The sequence below is a fragment of the Xyrauchen texanus genome, chromosome 8 (genome assembly GCF_025860055.1).
Source record: "Xyrauchen texanus isolate HMW12.3.18 chromosome 8, RBS_HiC_50CHRs, whole genome shotgun sequence".
Lineage (NCBI taxonomy): Eukaryota > Metazoa > Chordata > Actinopteri > Cypriniformes > Catostomidae > Xyrauchen > Xyrauchen texanus.
The window spans coordinates 48,288,541-48,301,496 of record NC_068283.1 but is presented as its reverse complement, the minus strand read 5'-3'; the positions used below and the strand labels follow the sequence as shown (position 1 = coordinate 48,301,496).

At 40.7% G+C, this 12,956-nt stretch overlaps 2 pseudogenes; one reads left to right on the top strand and one right to left on the bottom strand.

The window, feature by feature from the left end:
- Positions 1 to 1,077: 1,077 nt before the first annotated feature.
- On the top strand, positions 1,078 to 2,571 carry LOC127648206 (GTPase IMAP family member 7-like; annotated as a pseudogene).
- Positions 2,572 to 6,978: 4,407 nt separating this feature from the next.
- On the bottom strand, positions 6,979 to 11,582 carry LOC127648205 (GTPase IMAP family member 9-like; annotated as a pseudogene).
- Positions 11,583 to 12,956: the final 1,374 nt, after the last annotated feature.

Below are 12,956 nucleotides of genomic sequence, written 5' to 3'. Positions count from 1 at the left end.
AACAAACAGACAAATTGTCTCCAAAATATCACAATATCAGTTCACATCTTGTATTTGCACAGCCATCACATCTAAACATGAACTTCCCATGCACGCAAGTTCATCTGCTTAGGTGCAGATTCTGTTTCCATTCACACAAACAGCAACTCAAACAGTCTTTTCAAGCATATAATACACAATGGTGGTGGCCGTGCATCACGGTAACAGTTTAAAAGTGAGTGGTGGTGGCGTAGTGGCTAAAGCACAGGGCTGTTAATCAGAAGGTCACAGGTTCTAACCCCACGGCCACCACCATTGTGTCCTTGAGTAAGACACTTAACTCCAGGTTGCTCCGGGGGGATTGTCCCTGTAATAAGTGCTCTGTATAATACATTGGTAATCAGAAGGTTGCTGGTTCGATCCCCACAGTCACCACCATTGTGTCCTTGAGTAAGACACTTAACTCCAGGTTGCTCCGGGGGGATTGTCCCTGTAATAAGTGCTCTGTATAATACATTGGTAATCAGAAGGTTGCTGGTTCGATCCCCACAGTCACCACCATTGTGTCCTTGAGTAAGACACTTAACTCCAGGTTGCTCCGGGGGGATTGTCCCTGTAATAAGTGCTCTGTATAATACATTGGTAATCAGAAGGTTGCTGGTTTTACCCCACAGTCACCACCATTGTGTCCTTGAGTAAGACACTTAACTCCAGGTTGCTCCATGGGGATTGTCCCTGTAATAAGTGCACTGTAAGTCCCTTTGGATAAAAGCGTCTGCCAAATGCATAAATGTAAATGTAATGCACACACATACATACGCGTGCACACACACATGCACACACACACATGCATATGCGCACGTGCACAAATGAAATAGAAAATACTCCTCTACACTGTCCCCTCCTGGCTGTGCAGTGTCATGTGCAAAAATAACTCACTCTAGGAGAACTGCAGGAGAATTTAGACCATACTCATGAAAAGGTTCATGTTTATTTGTAGGAGTACTCCATTGAGAACATGTTGTGCTGTTTTGTGTGTTTTAGAGATTTCAGAACACAGAGGTGATGAGAGAGGAAGATGAAGATGATGAACGTTGACTGCTGTTGATCGGTAAAAGCTCAACAGGAAACACCATCTTTAATAATCATTTGTTTCAGTCAAAAATGAGTTCTTCATCAGTGACCAGACGATGTCAAACACACACTGATACTGTTAATAACAGAAGACTGACAGTTATTGATACTCCAGACTTTAAGTTCTCCACTGATAGAGACTTTGATTCAGACTCTGAACTGAAGAGAGCTCTTGAATCATCTTCTCCAGGTGTTCATGTGATCCTCCTCATTCTGTCTTTAAACACTTTCACTAAACAGGAGAAGGAGTTTGTGGAGTGGTTTGAACAGATGTTTGGTGTTGAAGCTCTCAGATATACTATAGTCCTCTTTACTCATGCAGATAAAACACACAGAGCAGTAAGAGAACTGATCAGAGGAAATAATGAAGTGTCTAATCTTGTTAATCGTTGTGGTGGAGGATATTGTACAATGAACAATAATGATCCATCTAACAGAAGGCAGGTGACTGAACTCCTGGAGAAGATCGACAGTATGATGTCTAATAACACAAACACATGTTACAGTCTAGAGATGCTGCTGAAGACTCAGAGAAGAGCTGAAGATCAGAAGAGAAGAGCTGAAGAAGAGAAGAGAAGAAGATCAGAAGAGAAGAGCTGAAGATCAGAAGAGAAGAGCTGAAGATCAGAAGAGAAGAGAGGAGGAGAGGAAAGAGAGAGAGCGTGAAGGGGAATTAGAGAGAGTCAGAAGCGAGACAGAGATTTGTGTGAGGAGAGAAATGGAAGAGGAAGGGCAGACTGGGAAAAGGGTGAATTGTCCAGGAGTTTTGCAACTCAACATGAAATATATCTATATAGTTCTCTTTTTTTCAATAGCTATTGGAGGAGTTTCTGTGTGGAAGAAAGGTTCTTTACATGGATGGAATATTTTTGAAGGTTTTCTAACTGGAGGTTCAGCAACAGCTGTGGGAGTTTTCACAGGGAAACTCTGGAGATCAGTGTTGAAGAGTAGCTTTATTTGTTCATCTTCTCACGAGCATACCAGCACTGTTAAACAGTTAATGCTGAAGACAGCAGGTGTGTTGTGTGGTTCAGTCACTGGAGGAGCGATCGGTTATTATGTAGGGAGAGATCTGTTTCCTGTTACAGTGTTAGCAGAATTAGCTGGAGCTGCTGGAGCTTTAACATCAACACACTGAAGCTGCTAATGGTTCACAGCTCATGATGATTATAATGTATGTACCACAAAGACAAGCTTTTCTAGATAATAAGAGAAGTCTTAAACATTCACTGCAAAACTCAACTTGTTCTTACAATGACACATCTTGTGAAATTGAATTCTTCTGGAAATGTGCACATATTTCCCTTGTGTAAATATTTCTGTATTATTGTTTTCTGTTGCCCAGGTATGAATTCTCTGAATAATACAAAATCTTATTTGATTAGATCTGCCTGTCCATCAGTAAAAACATTTGTGTGTTATTTTCAAAATCAAACATCTCTGTCTTGCATGAGGCACATGGAAGAGACAAAGTGACAGTAAGATTTTATTGAATATGTACATTCAACGATAGTTTCTGTACCAAACAAAGACATTAACTCACTCTGGTGCTTGAACAATATTGTTTAATATTTGCACAATATAAGTTTATACTGCAATAGCAAAACATATTTCAAAACAATGTAATGGAAAGTAATTAGAGTAAAAATAGATATAAAGAATATAGTGCTGTTTAATTAGCAGATATGAATATACAACACACTGGCTGGTGAAAAATGATGTCACATACTCTAATATTTCTTAGACCTTTAGCTTTGATTCCAGCGTGCATTCATCATTGTGTGTGTGTGTGATGATCTTTCACTTGAATCAACTACATTCTGTGTCAGATAACTCATTTGTCATAAGACCATCAATACAAAAAAAGTGTGAATTACTTTAACCAACATAAGCCTAACATGTTAGACCAACAATATCTATAACGCTGTCCCATTTCTGATCAGACATGTTTACATCGGTTTCACTATGGTTACCTTCGACTGACAGCACGTTAAATCAGCAGCGTGAGAGACAATGGTTTGAATCCACAGTGAAACCATGAGGTGACCACATTTGCATAATCAACGACGAGTGTGATGTGGAGGATGCACTTTTGCCTCTAATATGACATTTTTACTCCATTAACGGTTAGGTTAATGTTTTGGTTAGAATCCATAAAAGATGCACTCCTCTTCACTGTATATTAATATCCTGTACAGCTGAAAACAACTTGCTTCACAACCCTCTCCCTGACATACATGGAGCTCACATGTGCCCACAAGTCCTAAACCACTTACTGCTTTGGCCACTGGGGGCAGTGTTTAGGATTTCGTCATTGTATACCATTTTATGAGGCAGAAAAAGTCAACCTACTCTTTCTCAACAAACTGTTTTTTACAGTTAGATCAACAAAGTCTCTTTCTTTGTGTTAACTCCAATTTTGAGTTTAAATGGATTCAAAATTTTAAGGCTACCACGTTACTCAAAATGTTCTGCTGAACCAACAACTCATTTTTAACACTTATGAGTAAAATTGTAGGTTAATAAGAAAATAAAGTAACAAACACAAGTTGTTCTCTGGAAGACACAATTAATTATGATAAAAGAACATGGAGTACAAAAAACAACAACACAGCAACTTAAACAATGACAAAAACGAAAATGAAAGTCTAGTACATACATTTTCAAATCAAATCAAATCACTTTATTGTCACACTACCATGTACACAAGTGCAACAGTAGGTGAAATTCTTGTGTGCAGTTCTGAGAAACATATCAGTCATGACAGTGATGAGACATATACCAATTACAATAAACAACATACTTACACAACACAATTTACATATCTAATATACACATACTTACACAACACAATAATTATATACAATGTACAGTAAACAATACACACAATATAGAATACACATACAATAAGTAAAGAGTATCTGAAATATATATATATATATATATACAGTAGTTGTATTGAGGAGAATATGTTGACAGTCCAGTGTGAGATTATAGCTGAATAAAGTGCAGTGCTAATTATTGATCCTGATAGATCAAGTGTTCAACAGTCTGACTGCTTGGGGGAAGAAGCTGTCATGTAGTCGGCTGGTGCGGGTCCTGATGCTGCGATACCGCCTGCCTGATGGTAGCAGTGAGAACAGACCATGACTCGGGTGACTGGAGTCTCTGATCTTTTGTGATCTCTAACCTCTCAAAGGATGTTCACCCGTTGGAAGGATCAGGTTACATCCACAACAGAGACGGAGAGTGAACCAACCTCTGTAGCGTCAGCCGCGAGTGCTCTCTCCGCGAGGGCGGTGTTACTTTCCAAGATGATCAAAATAAATTGATAGATAAACTATAATCAATGCATTTTGCTCTTATTGGTATGTGATAAAGGAAAATATTTCCCAATGGCTCCAATACCCCGCCCCTAATTGTGGACCACAATTATTGTATATAAAACAAGGGTCCTATAGATCCAATTAATAAATTCTGAATCTAAATATAATTCAATACATTCAAATCAAATTATGTATAGATTTAGATTGATACATATATAGTACATAATTATCCAATTTTTATTAACAATATAGATCATGATATAAATCAATGTTCACATAAACTGTCTGTAACAGACTCAGGTTGAGTGGGATCCATGTGCGGTTTATTCAATGACAAACTCAAGTACAGACCGGCATAGGTCGATAATCCAGGCAAACAGTAACATCAGAGGCAGAGCAGAATCGTAGTCAGACAGGCAGAGGTTCAGGGCAGGCAGCAAACAAACATAAAACAGTAATCTAAAGCAGAGTTAACGCAGGTAATCAAGACAGGGAAATGGTAAATGCTAAGAAATGTAGCCAGGGCAAACAAGACTGCAAGGAGTGAATGGACATGCACGGCTTAAATAGGAACAGGTCGATGGTAATTAGACCAGGAATGTGGGCGCTGGGAATTGTAGGCCATTAATATTCAGGTGAGGGAGATTGAGGAATCTTCACCGGCATTCGTGACTCTGTCATTTTCATTCTCAATTTGTTTTCTTTGAATTCTTTGGGGTCAGAGGTTACTAGGCCCACTGTAAGAGCGAAACATTTACTGTTGGCCCTTTTAAAGCAGAAGCCTCCATCAGCAAGCAAAGTTTGCTAATTGCTCGTGTTCTAGATTTAGTCTTTACCAGAGCCTTTCAATCATACCTTTGGTGCCTGAAAATGTTTTTGTAATGTGCCTTAATAACCAAGAGTTTCTAGGGGCAGTTTAAAAATGCTGGGTTATTTTTTCCTCCCAAACGCTGGGTTGAGCCTGTTGGGTCATTTTACTGGGTCATTTTCTCGCTGTTGGGTAGTTTTTGTGAAACCCAACCATAGTGGTTGTCATTTTCACTGACAATTGAAAATATACACCCATCCTCAAGTCCCCACCCTGATGCAACCCAGTGGTGACGTCAGAACAGCCCATCAGTTGAGTTACCTGACACGGTGACTTTTTGGATTGCCTTTAGGAGTGAGCGGTTCTCAGTACAGACACACTGGGTGATTTATTCAGTGAAATAAGGTTTGTGTCAGTATATTTGATCTATAATATCATTACTGTACCCCAGACAATGCAAAGTTACCGTTCCATAATCAGAACTACACAGCTCATATGACATCAACTTTTATTAGATATGCTAGCTTCATGAGATTTTCTAGCCAGCAATGCGCACTGGACGCTGAATAGATTTATTTACTTTTTCAGATTGTTTTTGTAATGCTAAAAAGCCATTTTGAATCCACAAAATAACACCTACCTGATCCATTTAGTTCATAACCTGTGTCACCCTGTCTATACTTGCATCACTGATATGAAGGCCATTTCACATCACTCACAACACAGGCTTAAAAACACCGATCTACGCAAGCGTCATGCACAGCTCCGTCCAAGTCTGAGTTTTTCTTTGTACTTTAAAAACATCATCACCAGTGAATCAAACACTTGTGTGAAAAATCACAAACTGGTGCACAGAAACATTTACATTTATTAACCACGCTTACAGAATTCTGATGACTGTTAGATTGCTAACATTATGGTCTTTAACATTTATGCTTTTTGTTTTGTCTTTTTGTAGGAACAAATATGGTGGTGTATCTCCAGGCTGAGATGTCACGGCTTCATTCCCCACATCCTATACTCGGCAAAACCATTTTTAATTCTTATTTTAATTTAATTTGCCTTATGGATTTAATTAATTCATTATTAATTATATATATATATATATATATATACATATATATATATATATATATATATATATATATATATATATATATATATATATTGTAATAGATTAATTATAAGATTTAAAGGGATAGTTCACCCAAAAACTAAATTTCTCTCATAATTTACTCACCCTCGGGTTATCCCAGATGTGTTTGACTTTCTTTCTTCTGTAGAAAACAAATGAAGATTTTTAGAAGAATATTTCAGATCTGTGGGTTCATACATACAATGCAAGTGAATGGTGACCAGACCTTTGAAGCTCCAAACAGCAAATAAACGCAGCAATAAAGTCATCCATATGACCCCATTTTTTAAATAACAATAAAAGACATGAATTAAACCACTGGAATCTTATGCATTACTTTTAAGCTGCCTTTATGTGCTTTTTTAAGGTTCTGGCCACTATTTACTTGAACAGATTGGACCAACAGAGCTGAAACACAACTGGTATGAGGGCGAGTAAATGAGAGATGTTTCATTTTTGGGTGAACTATCCTTTTAATAATACAATGGGTATAAACATGAATATATTATTGTTTTTAATGCCTAGTGTATTTAACATTAATTATACATTTCACTTTATTGTTCTACATGCTGTTTATTAAAGTTTTGTAAAATATTTTAAATGTACTTATTGCATGTATGCTGATGAGTGTAATGTCCTCCTCCATTCTGCTGTATCATTGTGTCAATCTTCTGCAGTAGTTCAGTCACCTGATCTCTGTTATTCAGCTCTTTATTATTAAACACATGATATCCGCCTCCACACTGATCAACTACAGATCTAAATTTACTGTTCTCCTCAATGATTTTATCTACGGACTCTTAAAACTGATCTCCATGAGTGAAGAGAATGATGGAGTATTTCAACACTTCCTCTCCAAACAGTGTTTCAATCATCTGAAGAATCTGTTGTTCATGTTCAGTGAATCTCATATTCACAGGAAACACGATGATAAAAGCGTGCGGTCCAGGACTGGATAAATAAACACTTCTCCCGATCTCAGTCATTAACTCTTCAGGATTCATGTCTGTATCAAAGAATCCAGGTGTATCAACTACAGACACATTTCTGCCTGAAATATTGACTTGATTCTCTGAACATTCACGGGTCACTGAACTACTGCTCATCTGAGATTTAAACACTTCTGTTGCACTCTTTCCAACACCACTCTTCCCCAGGAGAACAATTCTTCTGTCCGGGAGACTCTCGACAGGATTATTTCTGTCGTTTCTAGGAGTTGGTTTCAGTTTTTCAAGCCCTGTTGATCCTGTATAAAAAGAAAACTCTTTAAATACTCATTTAGGAGCACATGTGAAAATATAAATCACACAGAATACATGGACGACTCACAGACAGCACACAAACATCACCCAGACGTCTATTTGATGCACGATTATATCTCGAAGATGTATTTTTAGATTGTTTGCTCATCTGCAATACATCTGTATTTTCTCTCAGATGTCAATAAGACATTCAGCAGATGTTCATTAGATGAAAGTCTCTCAAACTGACATCTTCGAGATGCACGTGTGCTATCTGGGTATACATATACATACACCATTAAAGGGATTTTGTGCAACCATACAGCATGAGGCTTTAAAGTACACTACATATAATGCTCACCAATGAGTTTAAACAATATTAGTTTGCCTTCATTTTAAGTTATTAACCTCTTTAAAAGCCATGCAACTGTATGAAACTCAGACCACAATCAGTATTCAAACAGGACTGAGTTTAACTATTGTGATGTTTCACTTTCATTAATTTCATATTCTTTAAACAACTGTTTCAAAAAGCAGACTTACCAATATTTTGATGGTCTTTATTTGGTTTATAAACCTTATTCAGCAGCATTTTAACTTGTTCAATGTGTCCTTTTCTCTTGTTGTTGAACACGTGGTATCTCCCCTCATATTTCTGAATTTGTTTCTTCAAGGGTTCGGTCTGTTTAATGAAATCATCTATCACCACTTTGTCTTCTTCCAGTTCATCTCCTCTGGTGAAGAGAATCCAGGTGTTCAGCAGATGGTTTTGTCCCAACAGCTCCTCAATCTTCTCCACCGTTTCTCTCTCTTCTTTAGTGAATCTGTCAGCTTCCAATCCAACCCCATGCTAGCGGCAGCCCGGGAAAGCATGTCGGTCATCTGCGCATCAGCCTCAGCCTGGGCGTGCTGGCCTGAAGGCGGCAGCCCAGGGGAGTCCTCAGCGTCAGATGCCGCTCTCTCCAATGCAGCGGCGAGCTCATCCCCTTCGAGCTCGAGAGGATAGGCAGACCGCTGTTACCTCGAGCAGGGACGGGAGTCAACGAGCGTGTCAGGGGGTGAGTGTTCCGTGGGGGCATACCCGGTGGAGCCGCACCCGCTGCCATCCCCAGATCGCCTCCAGTGCCAGCCGCATCGTCCTCAATCCCGTGGGAAGAAGGAGCAATGCGGGGGGCGGCTGGAGTGCAACATTGTCATGGTAATTTTCTCGCAGTCCCGCATCCAGGAACAACACGGGCGGAAAGTCATCTTTAAAAAGACGCGTCCAGAAAAGTGGTTTTGAAAAGTGTGTTTTGCTCTTTTAGAGGAAAATACTGTTTTCTAAAGAAATTCACTCTTTTCATAACTCTTTCAAGTTTTTTCTCTGTGCTGTCGAAGCGCCCAGGGGCAGAATGCACAGCCGTGCAGGAAGGAGAAAGCCGCTGTTATGCGCCGTCAATCCAACATCATGCAAAGCATCAGAGGAAAGAAGCAGGTGTGTAACTCGCAGCAGACTGCATGCACTACCATCGGCTCAGAATAAAATTTCTGAATGAACTCATCGTATTTGCCCGCTTAAATACCCGTATGTCCGGGGGCGGGGTATGCAAATACTGTCTGCCAACTTCTCATTGGCTTTTTTTCATAGTTCAGAGGCATATTCGATGCTCAAGAGAGACCCCTAGTGTCGCTTCTTCGACACAACGTCGAAGTGAGCGACAGACAGGGAACTGTTGGTTTATTTATAAGTAATTTGTAACACGCTGTTAAAACTCATTTTAAATGCACAATCCAGAAATAATAATAGCCACAATATGTAAAAGACTTTGACTTCTGAGCTATCAGAATATATTAATTAATGCTGCATGATTGACTTAAATAAGATCGCAATATGACTTCACACCCTTTTCTGCATTTAGTGTTCCAGTCAGTACTGTGTGAGCAAGCGGCACCCCCTAGTGGTCTGGAGGGCATTATCCATTATACTACTATAATACAGATTGCTCCTTTGGCTAAAACGTTTTATTTTTCCATGATGTAGATGACATTTCTGTGGAATTGCCCAACATAATGCATTTTTTATTAACTAATAATGTTCTATTGTATTAAACAGAAGTGCAAAAATTTTTTAGAAGTACAAAATAACCTTTTTGTTCATATCAGTCATCCTGTTATCATATTTAGTTTTTTTTGTACCTTGTCACAATTTATCTTTCATTGTGGCTCTCTTTAAAATTTTGCCCTGTCGTGTTCAACAGATCCAATTTTCAATGTAAATTCTTTATTGTTAGAACAGTTAAAAAAGATTTTGTACCTCTTGTAAATTTTTAAAGCTAAATTTATAACAAATTAAGGTAGGTGTCCAAAATAATGTATATCATATCGGCCAAAATTTTTTATATCGCTGCAAAAAAGCGCTATATAAGTGCAGACTATCACCACAAAAAAATGTGCAATCAAATATACCATTATAAAGCCCTGCAATGCCAAGAGTTGAGCAAAGAAACAAATCCCCTCTCTCAGCTTTAGTCCTGATGCTTCACCAACATCTACAAACCCTCGTCACATGAAAGCAATGTTTCTGATATAAAAGAATGATGCCCTGACTGTATTTTGCACATGAGGTTCAAACGTCAAAGAAGAATCAAAGATCACACCAAGATTATTCAGTTTTCCCTGAAACTCAAGTAGTCAATGACCAATGGTGTCGGACTAGCATTATGAAGCTGATGATGGGTGTCAAGCAACATCACCTTGGTCTTGTCACTGTTTAAACAGAGAAAATGATTGGACATCCAGATTTTTATCTCAGAAATATATTTGTTTCAACTTTGTTTTGACCATGCATGGAATGTATATAAATTTGTGTATCATCCACATAAAATTGATAGGTAAGACCAAGAGATCTTAGGAACTGGCCTAATGGGTATAAATAGAGGCTGAAATGTAGGGGACCCAGATTGGAACCCTGAGGGACACCAGGGTATACTAGACCAGTCTCAGACCTGTGCTCACCCAAAGTAACAAAGTGTCTATGCTAAAATAAGTAAGACTTGAACCAATTCAAAACTGTCCCAGAAACATCAAAGACAGTTCCAAGGCAGGTGAGTAAAAGATTATAATGGTGTCAAATGCAGCACTAAGGTCAAGAAAGATAAGGATTGAAGGAGATCCTGCATCAGTTTCCATTAATATGTCATTGGTGACCTTAATCAGAGCCGTTTCTGTTCTGTGGAATTTCTGAAAACCAGACTGAAGTGCATCAAATAGATTATTGGCAGTGAGAAGATTGTACAACTGAGTGGCAACAACACATTGTAAAAGTTTTGCCAAAAATGGGAGATTAGAGATGGGATGGAAGTTATTTAGATTATCCAAGGCAACGTTTTACTTTTTTGCAACCGGAGTAACAGCAGCAATGTTTAATGCAGCTGGAATGACACCTGTGCACAGCGATTCATTGATTATATTGAACACCACCCGGCACAAGTAATCAAAGCAAGACTTGAAGGGGGGGAGGGGACATCCACTTTCTAGAAAGTATGTGATTGGACAAAATGACTGCAGTAAGTTATGAGTCATTCATTTCTCTGGGTCTGTTTAGCTGCAGATTTTAAATAGCCAAAATATTCACTAGAAAAAGGTTATATAATCAAAATAACGAAATGTGCATTGAAGTGAGGATAAATATTGTCAATGATGGCAGATTTATGTTCAGTACATTGCTTTTATTTCACCTCTAGAGGCCGATGTTAAACTGTAGAATACTCCAGTGCCGGAGTATTCCACAGACGAACACGGAGGAATGAAAAATATATCGGCAACTATCGGCTCAGTAAAACCGATATTTCAGTCTACCTGTCACGATCCCTTGTTGTCTGCCCCATGTTTCTCTAGTCAGTTGTCACGAACTACAATTCCCACAATTCCCGACCCTCATCACTGCCAGCATTCAATCATTGTTCTCACCTGTTGGTCATTTTATCTTCACTATCCCTCTGTACTTAAGCCCGGTTGTTTGTTCAGTCTCTGTCGATTGTTTGTTAATGTGGATGTCTGGATGTAGATGTTTTGATGTGTTTGCCCAGTTTGCCCATGTTGCCTTTGCCCACCGTGGATGTTTCTCCAGCCCGTGTACTCATGGTTGTGTTTCGTGTTTTGGTTTTGTTTTTCCCATTGTGGACGTTTCATTTGTTTCAGTCTTGTTTGTTTTCACCATTGTCAATAAAAACCCCTCGTCTGCCTCCTCCTGCTTTCGTAACAGAACGATCTACCCGAAAATGGATCTAGCGGTGTTCTTCAAGGAGCTAACTCAGGCGGACTTATCAATTCGTGAGTTCACCCACTTCTTCTCCAGCGTGGCCAGTTACACCGGCTGGGATGACAAGACCCTGAAGGATGCGTATCGGATTGGTTTACCCAAACATCGATGGTGGGATTTGCCGGAGACCGGAGACTACACCTGGCAGGAGTATGCAAGTCTTGTCTTGAAGGAACTTGCTGCCGGGGAACCACCTCTCTCGATCCCGGCTCCCGCCTCTGGGCTTTCCACGCCTGCCACGGTCAGCGAGCCAGCGTTGTCAGCCTCGTCTGCCCAGAGGAGGAGAAGAGGAAGGCTTCTGCTCTCCAGCCTCCCCCTTCCATGGCTCCGTCCACAGAACCTCCCATGGCTCTGCCTTCAATGTTCAGCGAACCAGAGCTCATGTATGCCACGTCAACAAATCAGCACCAGTAGCCCCGACCGTCAGTGAGCCGATGCCTGCAGCCCCGACCGTCAGTGAGCCAGTGCCTGTAGCCTTGAACGTCAGTGAGTCAGTGCCTGTAGCCTTGAACATCAGTGAGCCAGCGCCTGTAGCCTCGACCGTTCCAGAGCCAGCGCCTGTAGCCTTGACTGTCCCAGAGCCAGCGCCTGTAGCCTCGATCGTCCCAGAGCCAGCACCTGTAACATCGACCCTCCCAGGGCTCCGCCTCTCGAGCCTTCCTCGGCTCTGCCTCCAGAGCCTTCCAGGGCTCCGCCTCCACAGCCTTCCACGGCACCGCCTCCTGAGCCTTCCACGGCTCCGCCTCCTGAGCCTTCTACGATGTCGCCTCCTAAGCCTCCCTCGGCTCCGCCTCCTGAGCCTTCCACTGCTCTGCCTAGCACGTTTCCGTCTCCTGAGCCTCCCATGGCTCCGCCTCCTGAGCCGTCCTCGGCTCCGCCTCCTGAGCCTTCCACGACTCTGCCTTCCACGGCTCCACCTCCTGAGCCTTCCACGGCTCTGCCTTCCACGGCTCCACCTCCTGAGCCTCCCACGGCTCCGCCTCCTGAGCCTTCCACGGCTCCACCTCCTGAGCCTTCCAGAGCTCCGCCTCCT